Source organism: Nyctereutes procyonoides, unplaced genomic scaffold, assembly GCF_905146905.1.
Source record: "Nyctereutes procyonoides isolate TBG_1078 unplaced genomic scaffold, NYPRO_anot_genome, whole genome shotgun sequence".
Classification (NCBI taxonomy): Eukaryota; Metazoa; Chordata; class Mammalia; order Carnivora; family Canidae; genus Nyctereutes; species Nyctereutes procyonoides.
In genome coordinates, this window is record NW_026575126.1 from 59886593 (window position 1) to 59901560 (window position 14968).

General features: G+C 44.9%; 1 protein-coding gene across 8 annotated transcripts in view; it reads left to right on the forward strand.

Annotated features, from left to right (window-relative positions):
- Positions 1 to 244: 244 nt before the first annotated feature.
- The window catches only part of SGF29 (SAGA complex associated factor 29), a 31360-nt gene continuing 16636 nt past the window's right edge, over positions 245 to 14968 (forward strand). For 3 of the 8 annotated variants that reach the window (XM_055340405.1, XM_055340398.1, XM_055340404.1), the window contains exon 1: positions 245 to 399. The gene's annotated coding sequence lies outside the window, so the exon portion shown is untranslated. Of the gene's footprint in view, positions 400 to 627; positions 679 to 704; positions 821 to 2758; positions 2775 to 5328; positions 5426 to 14968 lie in introns of those variants that run through there. The other 5 variants (XM_055340399.1, XM_055340401.1, XM_055340400.1 and 2 more) reach the window with 5 other exon arrangements.

The following is a 14968-nucleotide window of genomic DNA, read 5'->3' on the forward strand; positions in this document are numbered from 1 at the left end:
AAATAAAATAAAAAAATAGACTATATCTTTTGGGGCAGCTTGAGGTTAAAATTTTTTTTTTAATTATCTTATAGGCTTTGGGGAATGAGGATACTGAAAACACACAAGGACTCTGGTTTCTTAAGTTCCCCTAGAGGATCAGGCATTGACTGATAAAGTAAAAACTACATTTCCCAAGGAGCAGCGCGACACGTCACAAAGGAAGGACGGCGCATGCGCGGAAGGGTTCGCGCTGCGACTAGCTCATAAAAGGGAAAAAGCGTGTGTGGTTCTCGACGTGCCGCGAATCTTCGAACGCAAGCGCTTTACGGTCCTCAGACTTTGAAAAACATTCGAGGGACGCGCCCGCGGCTGCCGTCGTAATTTCCAGCTCGACGTGCCTATTCCGTGGCTTGGCAGGTGGGGATGGGTCGCAGTCTGGGGCCCCCGGGGAATGGCGGGAGCGGAGGGCCGGGGTCGCCCTCGGTACGTCCCCATTCCCGGGCCTCGCTGGGGCGACTCTCGAGGGGCGGTGCGCACGCGCCCTGGGCGGGGAGAGGCGGGGCTCGGGGAGGGGGTGGGGCTGCGGCGGCGGTCTTTGGGGTCTGCGCATGCGCTGGCCGGCGCGGCTTGGAGGGGAAGCGGGCGTACGCGGTGCGGGGCGCAGAAGCGGCGGCGGAGGCGGAGTCCTCAGCTCAGGTGCGAGAAGACGGCAGCGGGGTTGAGCCCCTGCTAACGAGACAACTTTATTCGCCCTCCGGAGATTTCCACTTGCCTCCTCATCTCTCGGCGCCCGTTTGCAGCGTGAGGCTTCAGCCTCTAGCTGGCGCCTCATCTCCAGGTCTCTTTCGAACCCGCTCTAGCCTAGGCCCCCAGCGCTCCACTAAAATAGCACTTGGTGGAAACCGCCAGTGATCTCTCGGTCGCCAAATCTAGTGTTCACTCAGTTCGTTCTCGCCTCTGTAGCAATGGCTGATGCGCTTCATCACTGCCCTTTCTTGAAGCACTTCTTCGTTTGATTCGTAGGACATTCTCTTCAATTTTTTTTAAAGGTTTTATTTATTTATTCATGAGAATACACAGAGAGGAGAGAGAGAGAGGCAAAGAAGCAAGGCTCCACGCAGGGAGCCCGATGTGGGACTCCATCCCGGGACTCCAGGATCACGCCCTGGGCTGAAGGCGGCGCTAAACCGCTAAGCCACCCGGGCTGCCCAATTTTTTTTTTTTTTTTTTTAAGATTTTATGTATTCATGAGAAACACAGAGGCAGAGACCTAGGCAGAGGGAGAAGCAGGCTCCCTCCCTGCGGGAAGCCTGATGTGGCACTGGATCGCAGGACTCTGGGATCACGACCTGAGCCGAAGGCAGACACTCAGCCACTGAGCCACCCAGGCCTCTTAAACATTCTCTTCTTTAGCTTCAGCTCTCTGGTTTCTCCTCTGCTGATTTCTTGTTCCTCGTCCTTATCTTTAACGGTTATACTCCCCCTCCCCGCCCCCGCCCCGCCCTCATCCTAAGCTCTTCTTTGTGTCCACTTCCTAGGAGCTATCCATTTCAAGACTTTATTTTCTTTTTAAAAATATTTTATTTATTTATTCTTGAGTGCTAGAGAGAGAGAGGTAGAGACAGGCAGAGTCTTGTAGGCTTCCTGCAAGGAACCGGAGGCAGGACTCGGTTCTGGATCCCGAGATCACGCCATGAGCGGAAGGCAGACGCTCAACCGCTGAGCCACCCAGGCGTCCCTATTTCAAGGCTTTAAATAGAAATACTATCTATTGTGCTCTCAAATGTCAATCTTCGACCCAGTGCTCTACCTCCAAAACCAGATTTTTATATTCAGCTTTCAAATGACATCTCTTAAAGTGTCGAGTCAGCATCTCAAACATGTCCAGAACTGAAATTTTGAGTTTTACCCCTCACATACCTTCACCAATTTCCCCAGTCTTCCCATTTTTCCAGTTGCTCAGGCCAACTCAGGCCAAATACTGATATATTCTTGGTGTTTTTTGCAGCCTGGCCCTGCCTCCCCCCCCCCCCCTTTTCCTTCTCCAGTGTATTAGTGTGTATGTGCCCTTAAGGCTTTGAAGTTTCACTACTGAGTGTTCTGTGGATATTCTCTTTGGCACTTGGTCATTTTTGCCTGAGAATTTGTGTTTTCCGTTCTTCAACATTGCCTGTCATTGTTTATTCAAATTTATCCATGTATCTATTCTGTTTTCTATGTCCCTTTTAAGGTATTTACTTCACCCACAAATAAGTATATGGAACTACTTGTTTAATGTCTGTTCCTTTCTGGACTGTGAGTTTTGTAAGCAAGACAGGGACTCTTTGTCTCATTCACTGATGTATATTTCTCATTCCTAGCATAGAGTAGGTATTTGACAACTATTCATGAGTGCATTTATAGAGGGAAGTATCTCTATAATAGCAACTAATTGGGGTACCTGGGTGGCTCAGGTGGTTAAGCATCTGACTTTTGATCTCAACTCAGGTCTTAATCTTGCAGTCATAAGTTTGGGCCCTACACTGGGCATAGAGCTTACTTTTTAACCTGCCCCCCCCCCAAAAAAAAGGGGGCAATTTTTTTTTTTCCTGGGGTTTGAGGGAAGATACTGAATAGCCCAACTTAAGAATTGTTGAGAGACTATTTTAAGAGATTTCCAGGATTCAGTTTGGTTCAGTAATGTATTCTGAAGACTTAGTAGGTGCTAAGCCCTGGGCTAGTTTCTGGGAATATAAAGACGAATACAACTGCATGTCAGTCTTCTAAGAGCTCGTGGTCTGCAGGAGAGATAAGTAAGTGAAATAGTCTCTCAATGTATGTGTGACAATGCAAGAATAGAAGTTTGTATACCATGCTTTGAAAGTTTTGACTGCCCTTGGCATCAGGGCAGATGAGTGGGGCCTGGGGCAGCCAGATCCCCCTGCCATACTTTTCCAGCTGTGAGCAGCTTTGCCTTTTACCTGAGTGTGCCACACAAATGTTACCAGAAGTATTTTGTACTGTGTGTGCTGTGGTGTGAGAAGGTTGACAAGTACAACTCTTGAAGTGTTAACTTTGCTGCCAGTTGATTTGTACCTTGAAAGATGAGCAAATTTGAGACCCAGGGGGAAGTGGGGAAAGGATCAAAAGGCATTTCAGGCAGGCATAACAGAAGCATGGAAGTCTGTGCTTGTTTGGGATGCGGGCACTGACATTGCTTAGTATGATTATGTGGTATTGCTGTTTGAGAGGGGCTGGCTATCCAGGATCTGAAGCATTGCCTTGAAATTGTTTTGTAGGGGCGCCTGGCCTGCTCAGTCAGAGAAGCATGTGGCTCTTGATCTTGGGGCCCTGAGTTCAAGCCCCATGTTGGATGTAGAGATTGTTTAAATAAATAAACTTAAAAAAAAAAAAACTTAAAAGTATTTTGTAAACTACAGTGTATCTTTTATAAATAACTGGCCCAACCATGAGGCACCCTGTTCTCAGTGGGTAGGGTCCATCAGCATCCATAGTTTTAGTGACCCAAATTTCTGGGGCTGGAAATGGGGACATGTAGTAAGTCACAGGCCTTTTTAACCTCATTTCTTAATTTGTATACAAAGACTCTTAAAAACAACAACAACAACAACAACAACAAACACTCTTAAAAAGATTTTATTTACTTTTTTGAACTATTTTATTTATTTATTTGACAGGGACAGAGAGCGTGCACACACGGCAGTTAGAGGGAGTGGGAGAAGCAGGTTCCCCACTGAACCAAGAGCCTGATGCAGGGCTTGATCCCAGGACCCCGGGATCATGACCTGAGCTAAGGGCAGACACTTAACTGACTGAGCCACCCAGGCTCCCCTTACAAAGATTTTAAATGAGTCTTTGAAATGAAATGAATGAAAATAAATCTCCTATAGAATTTGATGTATCAAAAAAAAAAAAGAATTTTGATGTATCTTCTGCATTGGAAAAAAAATACCCAGTTTGCATCATTTTAGGATTTGTGGTCTTGGGATGCCTGGGTGGCTCAGTAGTTAAGCATCTGCCTTTGGCTCACTGCGTGATCCCGGGGTCTGGGGGTCTGTGGATCGAGTCCCCCACATCAGGCTCCCTGTGAGGAGTCTGTTTCTCCCTCTGCCTATGTCTCTGCCTCTCTTTGTCTCTCATGAATAAATAAATAAAATCTTACAAAAAAAAAAAAAGATTTGTGGTGTCTCTGTGTCTGTGGAGTAGAAGCTAGTTTTTTGAACATTGAACTAACAGGATTTGGATGTTGATCATACAAGGGCTGTTTGAGCCTTAAGAGTTAGGTCATAGAGTCAGACAGATCTGGATTTGAATTCTACCTCTGCCACTTATTACTCGTGTGACCTGGATAAAGTCCCTGATTTCTCCAAGACCCTGGCCTCCACAGTGCTAAATGAAGAGTACAGCACTTACTCTGCAGGACTGTTAGGAGAGTTAGATGGAGTCATCAGCATAAAACTGCTTAGTACATAGTAGGTAATTCAGTAAGAAATAACTATCATGATGACCTTTATTTTTCTACCTCTTTTTATCAGATGCTACTATGAATCATCATCTTCTCGGTGATACTCTTTAAGTGCAATCTTAATAACCTAACAGTTGATTGACAATTTCCAGTAGACAAAATGATTCTATTTCCATGATCTCTTTTGCTACTGAATAAGCTGAACTTGTTACAAAGCTTGAAAATGAGAGGGAGAGCACAGATTTTAGAGTTTACAGCTTTGCAACTCCCTGTATTTCCCAAGTCACCTGGCATAATTTAACCAATCTGAACTTGTTTCCCCAGCTATAAAGAGGGTGTGCTTATGGGATTGCTCTAAGGTTTCAGTCAGAAACTCCCTGTGTAAGCTTTGGTCTAGAAGCATGGTAGGTACTAGGGGAAAGGAATCATCATCTCCTTAATTTTTTTTTTCAAACCAGACGATGAAAGTAGATCATTGTTGATGATGGCCAGATTAATAGTATGGGATCTGAGAGTAGGTCTTAGAGGACTTTCTTCCCTTTGATTCAGAACAGAACTCTTATTGTCTTGAGCCCTGTAAGATTAATGTTAGAGGGGTTTAAGTGCAGGATGTTTGGATTTGTTTATATTAGGCTTTGGCTTCTAGAAAAGGAGCTACAGAACAGGTTTTGCCTGGGTGATTAGCAGGTAATACATTCTTTGTCCCTAGAATTACCTATTAGACATCTCAGTTGCAGTTAAGAAAAAGGGAACCCAGACCAGTCCAAGCAGAAAAGGAGTATCTGTTAGACTTAACTGAAAAGCCCTGGGCATAACAGCTTCAGGGACGGTTATATCAGGAAACCTAACTAACGTCACCAGGATTTTTTAATATCTTTCAGCTCTGTTTCTCTCCATGTTGGCTTCTTGGTCAGGCAGGCAAAGGCCTCCATCAGTTCCAGGCTTCGCTGCTACTCTCTTGACAACCAGCTGAAAGAGGTATTACTTTGCAGATGACTCCTAGCTAAAGATCTCAAGTTGATTTGGACCAGACCTGGGTCACATACCCCTTCCTGAGCCAGTCATGGTGGTTAGGGAGAATGGAATACGCTCATGTACGATCATGTACCCATCTTTGGAACCAAGGTGAAGGACAGTTTCCCAAAGAGAAATTGGAGTACTATTACCAAAATGGAGAAAAGGTGATGGGCAGTATGCTCAGAGGTCACTTCCTATAGTGGTGGAGTAGCTTATATCAGGCCAGCCCTTCCACAAATAATGATTATAAACTGCACACACATGCATGAAAACAAACAAACAAAAAACAGCCCACTAACTGGAATAAGTGGAAAAGTAGTTGATACCCAGAAGAAAGGAATGGCACTGATGAGTCTCCTATTTGTTTGTTGTTGTTTCCTGTTTTTTTTTTAAGATTTTATTTATTTATTCATGAGAGACAGAGAAAGAGAGGCAGAGATATAGGCAGAGGGAGAAGCAGGCTCCACGCAGAGAGCCTGCCCGATGTAGGACTCCATCCCAGGAGTCCAGGATCACACCCTGAGCCGAAGGCTGACTTAACCACTGAGCCACCCAGGTGGCCCTGTCTGTTGTTGTTTCTAATGCCTTGTCACGTGATAAAGACTCTTGGAAACAAGATAGCCAGCAGGAGTTCCAAATTTTTTTTTATAAAGATTTTATTTATTTATTTATTTATTTATTTATTTATTTATTTATTTATTTATTTATTTATAGAGACACAGAGAAAGAATGAGAGGCAGAGACACAGGCAGAGAGAGAAGCAGGCTCCATGCAGAGAGCCTGATGTGGGACTCGATCCTGGGTCTCTAGGATCACGCCCTGGGCTGCAGGCAGCACCAAACCACTGCACCACCAGGGCTGCCCAGTAGTTCCAAATTCTTGATATAAAAGTCATTTTACCTAAATGTTCCATCAACTGATGAATGCAAAAACCAAATGAGGTCTGCCAATACAATGGGATATTATTCAGCCACAAAAGAAGCAAAATAGACATGTACAGCATGGATGAACCTTGAAAATATTGTGCTCAGTGAAGGAAGCCAGTCTCCGCAGGCTACATGCTGTGTGATTCTGCTTCTATGAAGTGTCCAGAAAAGGCAGATCCATAAAGTCAGGAATTAGAATAAGCAGTTGCCCATGCGTGAGGGGAAGAGGGACTGAAGAGTGACCACTGATGGGTACAGGTTTTGGAGGTCATGAAAATATTCTAAAATTAGGTAGCAGTGATAGTTGCACCACCTTGGGGATATTCTAAGAAGCCACTGAATTGAACATAAAGGAAGTCGAGTAAGTGCAGAGGTAAGTGCTCAACATCATTAGTCACCAAGAAGTCTGAATTAAAACTACAATGAAAAGTGCTTCACTCTAGCTAGAATGGCTAAAAAAAAATTTTTTTTTAATTTTTATTTATTTATGATAGTCACAGAGAGAGAGAGAGGCGCAGAGACACAGGCAGAGGGAGAAGCAGGCTCCATGCACCAGGAGCCCGATGTGGGACTCGATCCCGGGTCTCCAGGATCGCGCCCTGGGCCAAAGGCAGGCGCCAAACCGCTGCGCCACCCAGGGATCCCAAAAATTTTTTTAATAAAATGAAAATGACAGCACTGTACACTGGCAAGGAGGTAGAGGTACTGGAACTTCTGTACATTGTTGTTGGGAGTGAGCACTGGTACATCTCAGGGAAAGGGTCTGTTCCGGCCCTTTCTTGTAAAATTAAACATCCACCTCAGACCTAAGTACTTAAGGAAAGTAAGTCTACAAAAAGACTTGACATGACTACATGGCAGTTTTCTTCACAGTGGCCCCAAGCTGGGAATAACCCAGGTGCCATCAGGACGGAGCTAGCTAAACAGATTTGTTCAGAGGAGAGAATGCTGCTCAACAATAGAAAGGGACAAACTCCTGATACTTGCACCACCACTGATAAGTCTCTGAAATGAGAATCCGGATGCTAAAGAATGTGGATGGCATGATTACATTTTTAAAAAATTTATTTAGAGAGGGAGTGCATTTGAGTGGGAGGGCAGGTAGCAGGAGGGAGAGTCCCAGACTCCACTCTAAGTGGAACCCAACATGGGGCTAGATCTCAACCTGAGGCAAAATCAAGAGTCAGACACTCAACCTACTACTCAGTCATCCGAGTGCCCCATGATTACGTTTCTGTGAAGTTCTAGAACAGGTGGAGCTCATCTATAGTGAAAAATTTCAGAATGGTGGTTCCCTCTGTGGGTAGAAATAGAAAGTGTGGCTTCTAAATCAGTGGGAAGAAGAGAGTGCCAGGAACCAAAAAGTTGAGAGTGTTGGTCCTTTCCTCAAAATTTGTAAGAAAGCCTAAAACCTTGCAGGGGTTGTCTGGCCTCTGGAGGTTGAGAATCGTGATAGGATCACCAGGGGCCCTCAGACTCTTATAACGGACAGCTTGGACTAGAAGCCACTTCTCAGCTGGGAGCACCAGCCTTCTGGTCACATATGTTTCCAGTGCCCGGTGCTTTGTTCCCTTGGGCTTTGGCATTGAGGGTGTTTTCAGGGGAAATTCAAGTTCCTGACTGAATGGATCTGGAGATAGCAGTAGTTTGTTGTAACATAAAATGCGGTGGTTCTCCCAAGCCAGGCACTACCCAGTGGTATGATCTTTGCATGGCCTATCATCTCAGGGTTGCATCCCCCAGGCTTCCGTGGGTTTTTTGTTTGTTTTTTGTTTGTTTGTTTTGCCTGTGTTTTTGCTTTGCTCCACTTAGCATCGTCCCTGTTTCTTTCCTGGTAGTTCCCTGACCACATTTCCAGATAAGGAGGGGGCAACTCATGTTTACTTAGCATACACATCGCGCCAGACACTGCCTGGACCTTACCTATGTTGTTAATCTGGGTACTCGGTTGAGACTCAGAAAGGTTCAGGAGCTCCCCAAGGGGAGTATATGGCCTCATGAGAACTTAACAGCTGTTCTGCCCCTGTTCCCCTTCTTGGAACATTCCTCAAGTGTGCATGTCAGTTTATTTCTCTGTTGGCCATTTTGCAAGTTGTGTATTTCATTTCTTTATATGACTTAACACTGCTGTGAGTGCTGGGCATGCTGTTTGCCTCTTCCTGTGTTTACCAGAGCAGTTTCTGACAAACAACTGCCAAGCCCTCCCTATGTTCTCGGCTTTATTTTGGGTGCCAAGATACAAAGATGACTATAACTCAGTTCTTATACTCAAGGGGCTGGAAATATGAGAAGTGGACTCCCTCACAAATAGAAAACAGTTTTACAAGAGCATGTGTACTCTGATAGCAATGACATTGCATGTACAGAGAGTAGCACACAAAATGAAAATTGTTTTAGGTTGCTGGGATTTGCTTTAATAATTCTTTAATATTGTTAGACTATTTTTTTTCCTGCTAAATTAGGAAAAAGTAGAAAGAAAAGTGTGGCCAGAGTGCTCTGGGAAGCCAAGAGAGTTCTGACTGCTGAGTGGTTAAAGAATGCCCTCAAGAAAAGTGGGCATTGAGCAAGGAGAACATGAGGTGAGGTTTTCGCATGCCAGCTGCTACCCAGTAGGCAAGGCAGCCCTTCAGAACGTTGTCGCCCATGTCAGCACTTCACAGTATTTCACACTGGAAAGAGACAAGAGGAGATGAAACCATTTTAAAAACCATCAGTAACTGTTCACATGTGAGGGGATCCTGATAATTGGTGTAGGGGCTAAGTGTCAGGGGACGAAGGTCTCCAAAAATGAGGCCCAACAACCCCCCTCCCCCCCGCCACTGCTGCCTGCTTTGGTATTTGATCTACTCACCCTGCCCCAGACCATGTGGGTCAACTTTTCCGCCCAGTGCTGCACATGCCAACCTCCATTTCTCGCATGTGTGTCTGTCTGTGCATCTTCCATTTGTGAAAGGTTTTAGGAAATAACTTGCTTTTCCCCCCCTGTGTATCCATAGGAGATCTCTGGAGAATACCCAAGAAATAATAGCGGTTGCTTCTATGGGTAGGAGATTTCATTGTATTTCTGGTATCATTTGAATTTTATTATTTGCATATGTTTAATACATATACATATATATTAACTATATAAATATAACTATATAGTTAACATGTATGTACATATTTCTAAATTTTTTTTATCTTGAGGGAAACAGGCTTTGTGTCCAACCTCAGTGAGTCACAGAGATAATACGATACTGTGATAATGTGATGAGAGCCCCAACTAAGACAGTGACAGGTGTGGTGGAAGGGAGGGGCTGGGTTTGAGAGAAACTTCTGAGGCAAAATCCCTAGAATTTGAATGAGGTGGACCAAAGAGGTGGGGAGCTGTAGATGATTAAGAAGGGGGAATGGATGACTGGAATTTGCAGCCTGGGAAGCTGGCTGGACAGTGATGGATGCCATCAACCCACCCACATTTGGAAGGCAAAGCAGGGCAGGAAGTATGAGGTATCTAGGGGCATCTTGGTTGAGCTATTGGGTGGCAGCTGGAAATCTGAGTTGGGAACGTTGGGGAGAGATCAGGGCTGATGATCTCCATTTGGAAATTTCAGAATATGGGGCCTTACAGCTGATGAGATGCCCAGTGAGTACCTAGAGACAGAGAAGGGCTTCCTGGGGTGATCGTCCTCTGGGGTGGAGGAGGGAGCAACAGAAAGACCGTGCAGGGCGGTAGGAGAAATAGAGGGGACTGGAGGTCTGGAAATCCAAGGAGCAGGGCTTTGAGAAGCAGTGTGTGGTCAAGTATCAGTGCAGTGGAAGAGTCCAGGAGCTGGCAGGAGATCACTGGGGTCTGAGGGAGAGCCATGCTGTGTTGGGTTGAGGCATGAACACGAGTAGAACTAAAGATGGTGGATACCATGGCCCAGCTCTGTGCTGAGTATGGAAGGTAGAGTGATCCCCACTCTCAGAGACTAGGCAAGCTGGAGAGGAGACAGAAACACACAAAGAATTCTAATATGATTTGGTAGGCACTGTGGTAGAGAGATGCATAGAGAAGGATAACTTTTGAGGACACAGAGAAGGGTAACTTAACTCAGCCTAGGAGACTGGGAGCAGGGGGGGTTCTGACCATGGCTGGTGGAAAGAGAGGACTTGGTAAGCAAGCCAGGTCTTAGAGACTAAATCAAGCAGATAATTAGGGGTGTCCTGTTTGCAGGAAGGGCATCCCAGATAGAGGGAACAGCATGGGGCTAAGAAATCAATCACGTGGTGTATAGTCAAAAGCAGAAGAGTTTTTTTTTTTAAAAAAAAAAGCAGAAGAGTTTGGAATGGCTGGAATATGAAGTATGAGGTGGGCAGTGATGAGAGGAGATGGTATGGGTGGCCTGTGGGTGTAGGTGTGGGAGTGGGATGGTAGGTGTGAAATGGGGATGGAAGCCCCTTCATTGAGCCAGTGTCGTGTGTTAAAGGGCTGGACTTACCTCAAGGCAGGGGTCGAAAGCTTTGTTAGGAGAACATGACTACACTTGCCTTTTTTTTTTTTTTTTTACACTTGTCTTTTAGAGGTTAGTTCTAGGGCCATGCAGAGGATGGATTTGATGGAGAGTAGAATGCAAGAGGGCTGCTGCATCAGTTACAGGGAGACCATTGGTATGGTGGGAAACAGTGTCTGAAAGCCAAGAAGGAGGGGATGGGTTTATGGGCAGTAAGTCAACAGAAGTGGTGACTGATTGGACATAGGGAGATGGCGGTTCGAAACTCACTCTCTTCCCAGCACAGGCCGCTGAGTGGGTTATGGACACATCAACAGGGAAGGGGAGAACTACCACACAGGAGTTTCGGGGGTGGGGAGGGAGAGAGGGTTTTGGACATACTGATTTGGTTTTTTTAAGTTCTATTGAGATATTCACATAGCGTACAATTCACCCAAAGTACACAATTCATTTTTTGTTTTTTAAAGTATATTTGTAGACTTGTACAACCATCTGTTATTTAATTTTAGAATATTTTCTGGACACATTGATTTAAAATCTTTTTCAAATTGTAGAGTATTTCTAGCATATAAAAGTAGGGGGGCTCATGTAAGGAGTGTCTTTGCCAATAGGGATTTGGGGTCTTCTCTGATAGAGCTGTCTAGCTGGCATGAAAATAAGATACTGAATCTTGGGGAAGTCATAGGGCTGGAGGTAGATTTGGGAGTTGGTACCTTGTGTTCATCGTTGATAATGAGGTAGCCTACAGGAGCCAGAGGAAAAGCCTCTCGTTAACAACAAAGTTTGGAATAATTGATATGGGAAATTCAAAATGGACCTAATGGGAAAGATGGGATGGGGGATTAGGGCAGGAGAGACATGGTGTGTGAAGTAGAAAAAATAAAGTTCCTGCCAAGTCCTTGACCCGACCTATCGGTGGTTCTTGGTGTAAGGGGATTGTTGATCAAAGCAGAGGTGTGTGTCCTTGCCTGAGGAACTTCCAGTCTGGTTGGGGAAGAAAAAGCATTTATAAAAGTAGGTTGGAAAGTCTAGGTAGGTTCCAAGAAGAGTCCAGCAAGAGACAGGTTTGGTTTACTTACGGACAGTCCAGCAGGATGCATCTTGAGCTAACATCTGTATCCTTGGTGAGGAGGGAGGTGCAAGCTGGGGTGGAAGGGGAGGAGTGGAATGAGACAGGACAGCCCTGCTGTGTGCGTGTATGTAAGACAGGAGAGGAGATAGAGCAGATGATGAGGGCTGGTGCTGCATGTGTCTCAGGGCTGGAGCCCATTGCTCACCCACCTGTCTCTTCTTCAGATGCAGCCCAGTTCTCAGGTCCCTGATTCTCAGCATGCTCCTGCTGCTCAGCCAGCATATTCCTGTTTCCCCACCTGAAAACCTCCGTCTGCTCTGCCTCCCCCTCAGGCCTCCGCTCTCTCTGGTGCCACAGCTCAGCCAACAGGAAATTCTTATGTACATTTGCTGCTCCTGTCTCTTCCACTGGAGACGTTTTCCCTGAGGTCCTCAGTTCTGTCAGGCTCAGGAGATTGCTCCAAGTCCTTTTCTGTGGCACCTGGGGGCAGGGAAGGGGGAAGCGAGGAGACTTGGAAGCCTGTGGGGCGTGCCAGTGTTTGCAGGACAGGCAGGTGAGGGGCCAGCCCCAGAGACTGGAGGAGCCAGAGTGAGGTGCAGGGTGAAGGCCCTGAAGCCAGAGGTGGTCGCAGTGGGCACCTCTGTCAAGTGAGAAAGAGGCAGGTCAGGTGGGCTCAAGCAGGAAAGGATCTAATGCTTTGACCTGTATTAGCATCATCACTGGACTGGTGAGGACAGAAGCTAGACTGAAGTGGGTTGAAAAGTCAAATGGGGGTGAGGACAAGGGGCACATGCTTGGACGACATCAATTTTTCTGTGAAGAAAAACAGAGTGGGGAGCTGGAGGTGAGTGGGAATTGGAAGCTCTTAGTCTTTTTTAAGGTAGGCTCTCCTAAAGTATGCTCATTTTGCTCATACAGCGCAGGAAAGGGGTATCAGGTGACCCAAGAGGAGACGAGTTCAGAGCACACATGAGGGGCTACTTTTCAGTAAGTCAGGGGAGTAATTCCTTCTCGAGGAGGCAGAGGTGGCAGGTGCTGCTGCATGTAGCCCAATGTGTCGATGGTGGTAACAAGATTTCTGGCTTGTGAGCAAAGTAGAAACCGGGGCTTCAGCTAGCCAGGGCCCAGACCCAGGTCTGAGGGCAGCAACAAACACATTAAGAAAGTTTGAAATGTCTGACAGATTTACTGGGAAGGATAACTGGTTTATGTGACAGCATTGTGGGCACACCTGCTGCCAGTGTTTGTGATGGTGCAATGTAAAGTGTCCCCCCCACACCCCTGTCCGTCCACTGTGGGGCATGCCCCAATTTTATTCTACATAGGTGTGGGCAAGTAGAAGGCAGGTGGTTCTACCTAGAATTCCTGCTTTATTTAGCAGAGGAGAAGAACCTTCTTGCAGAAGAGAAGAACCTTCTTCCATGCTAATCCTTCCCTTCCTGGGATCTTTCTACTGAGCTTGGGGTAGTCTTTCCTCCTTCCTCTTTTCTCACTCAGCAGATCAGTTCCTAGAGTTTAGCAAGGAACTCCATGCTGATAATTCTCAAATTTTACACTTCTAATCTCTAAACCCAAGATCCATCATTTTATGTGGTTTTAGCTCATGCAACTAGACTTCTTTTTTTTTAAGGGACACGTTCTTTATACTGAAACGTATTATATAAAGCTGTGGTGTTACAAATAGTGTCACACATGTGAGAAGACAGGTCTGCGTCCCAAGCAATCAAAAATAGATAAATTGGATTGCATAAAAATTTTTAAAATGTGTTTCAAAAGATAAAACTGAATAATAAAAAAGATAAAAATAACTCAATAAAAACAGACAAAGGGAAGTTCTCCAAAGAAGACACACAGATGGCTAATAAACGTGAAAACATGTTCAGCATTATTAGCCATTGGGGAAATACAAATCAAAACCACTAGTTAACATTTCACACTCCACTAGAATGGCTGGAATCAGACAATAACATGCATTGGTGTAGAGCTGTGGAATCCTCATGCATTGCTGATGGGAAAGTAAAATGGTGCAGCCACTTTGGAAACAGTCTAGCAGTTCCTCATAAGGTTTAAACATAGAGTGACCATATGACCCAGCAATTCTACTCCTAGTTATAGATCCAGAAAATGAAAACGTGTCCACAGAAAAACTTGCCCACAAGTGTTCCTAGCAAACAAAATTCTTTTTTAAAAAAATATTTTATTTTAAAGTAATCTCTACATCCAGTGTGGAACTCAGACCTACAACCCTGAGATCATGAATCTTGTACTCTACTGACTGAGCCAGCCAGGTGCTCCTCAAACAGCATTATCTCAATAGCCAAAAAGTGGATGTGACCCAAATGTCCATTGGTTGATGGACATGTACAAATGTGGTATATGCAAACAAAGGAATATTATTCCACAATAAGAAGAAAAGAGGTACAGAATAAGCAAATCTATAGAAACAGAAAGTAGATTAGTGTTTGCCTAAGGCTGAAGGGGTAAGGGTAGGGAGATATATCTAAAAATAACAAGACTTTAGATTTGGATTCTGGTTATTTCATCTAAATGGACGTAGACAATATTAGTTGTGTGTAGCTTTTACTTAGCATAAGGTTTTCAAGATTCACCTGTGTTGTAGCACACAACAGTACATGACTCCTTTTATTGTTGAGTAACATATTCCTTTGTGTGAATAGAACCACTCTTTATCCCTTCATTTACCCTCCCCGACACTTGTTATTATTTCTCTTTTTGATTATAACCATCCTGGTGAGTGTGAAATGATACCTCCTTGTGGTGTTGATTTGTATCTGCTTGATGGCTAATGATACTGAGCATCTTTTCACAGGCAGCTTGCCCATTTGAATATTGTCTTTGGAAAACTATTCAGGTCATTTTTGTATATGGTCTGAGATCAGGGTCCAAATTCATTCTTTTACATATGGATATCTAGTTGTCCCCACACCATTTGTCAAAAAGACAATTCTTTTCCCATTAAATTATCTTGGTATCCTGGTTGGAAATTAATTGACGGTGGGTATGAAGGTTT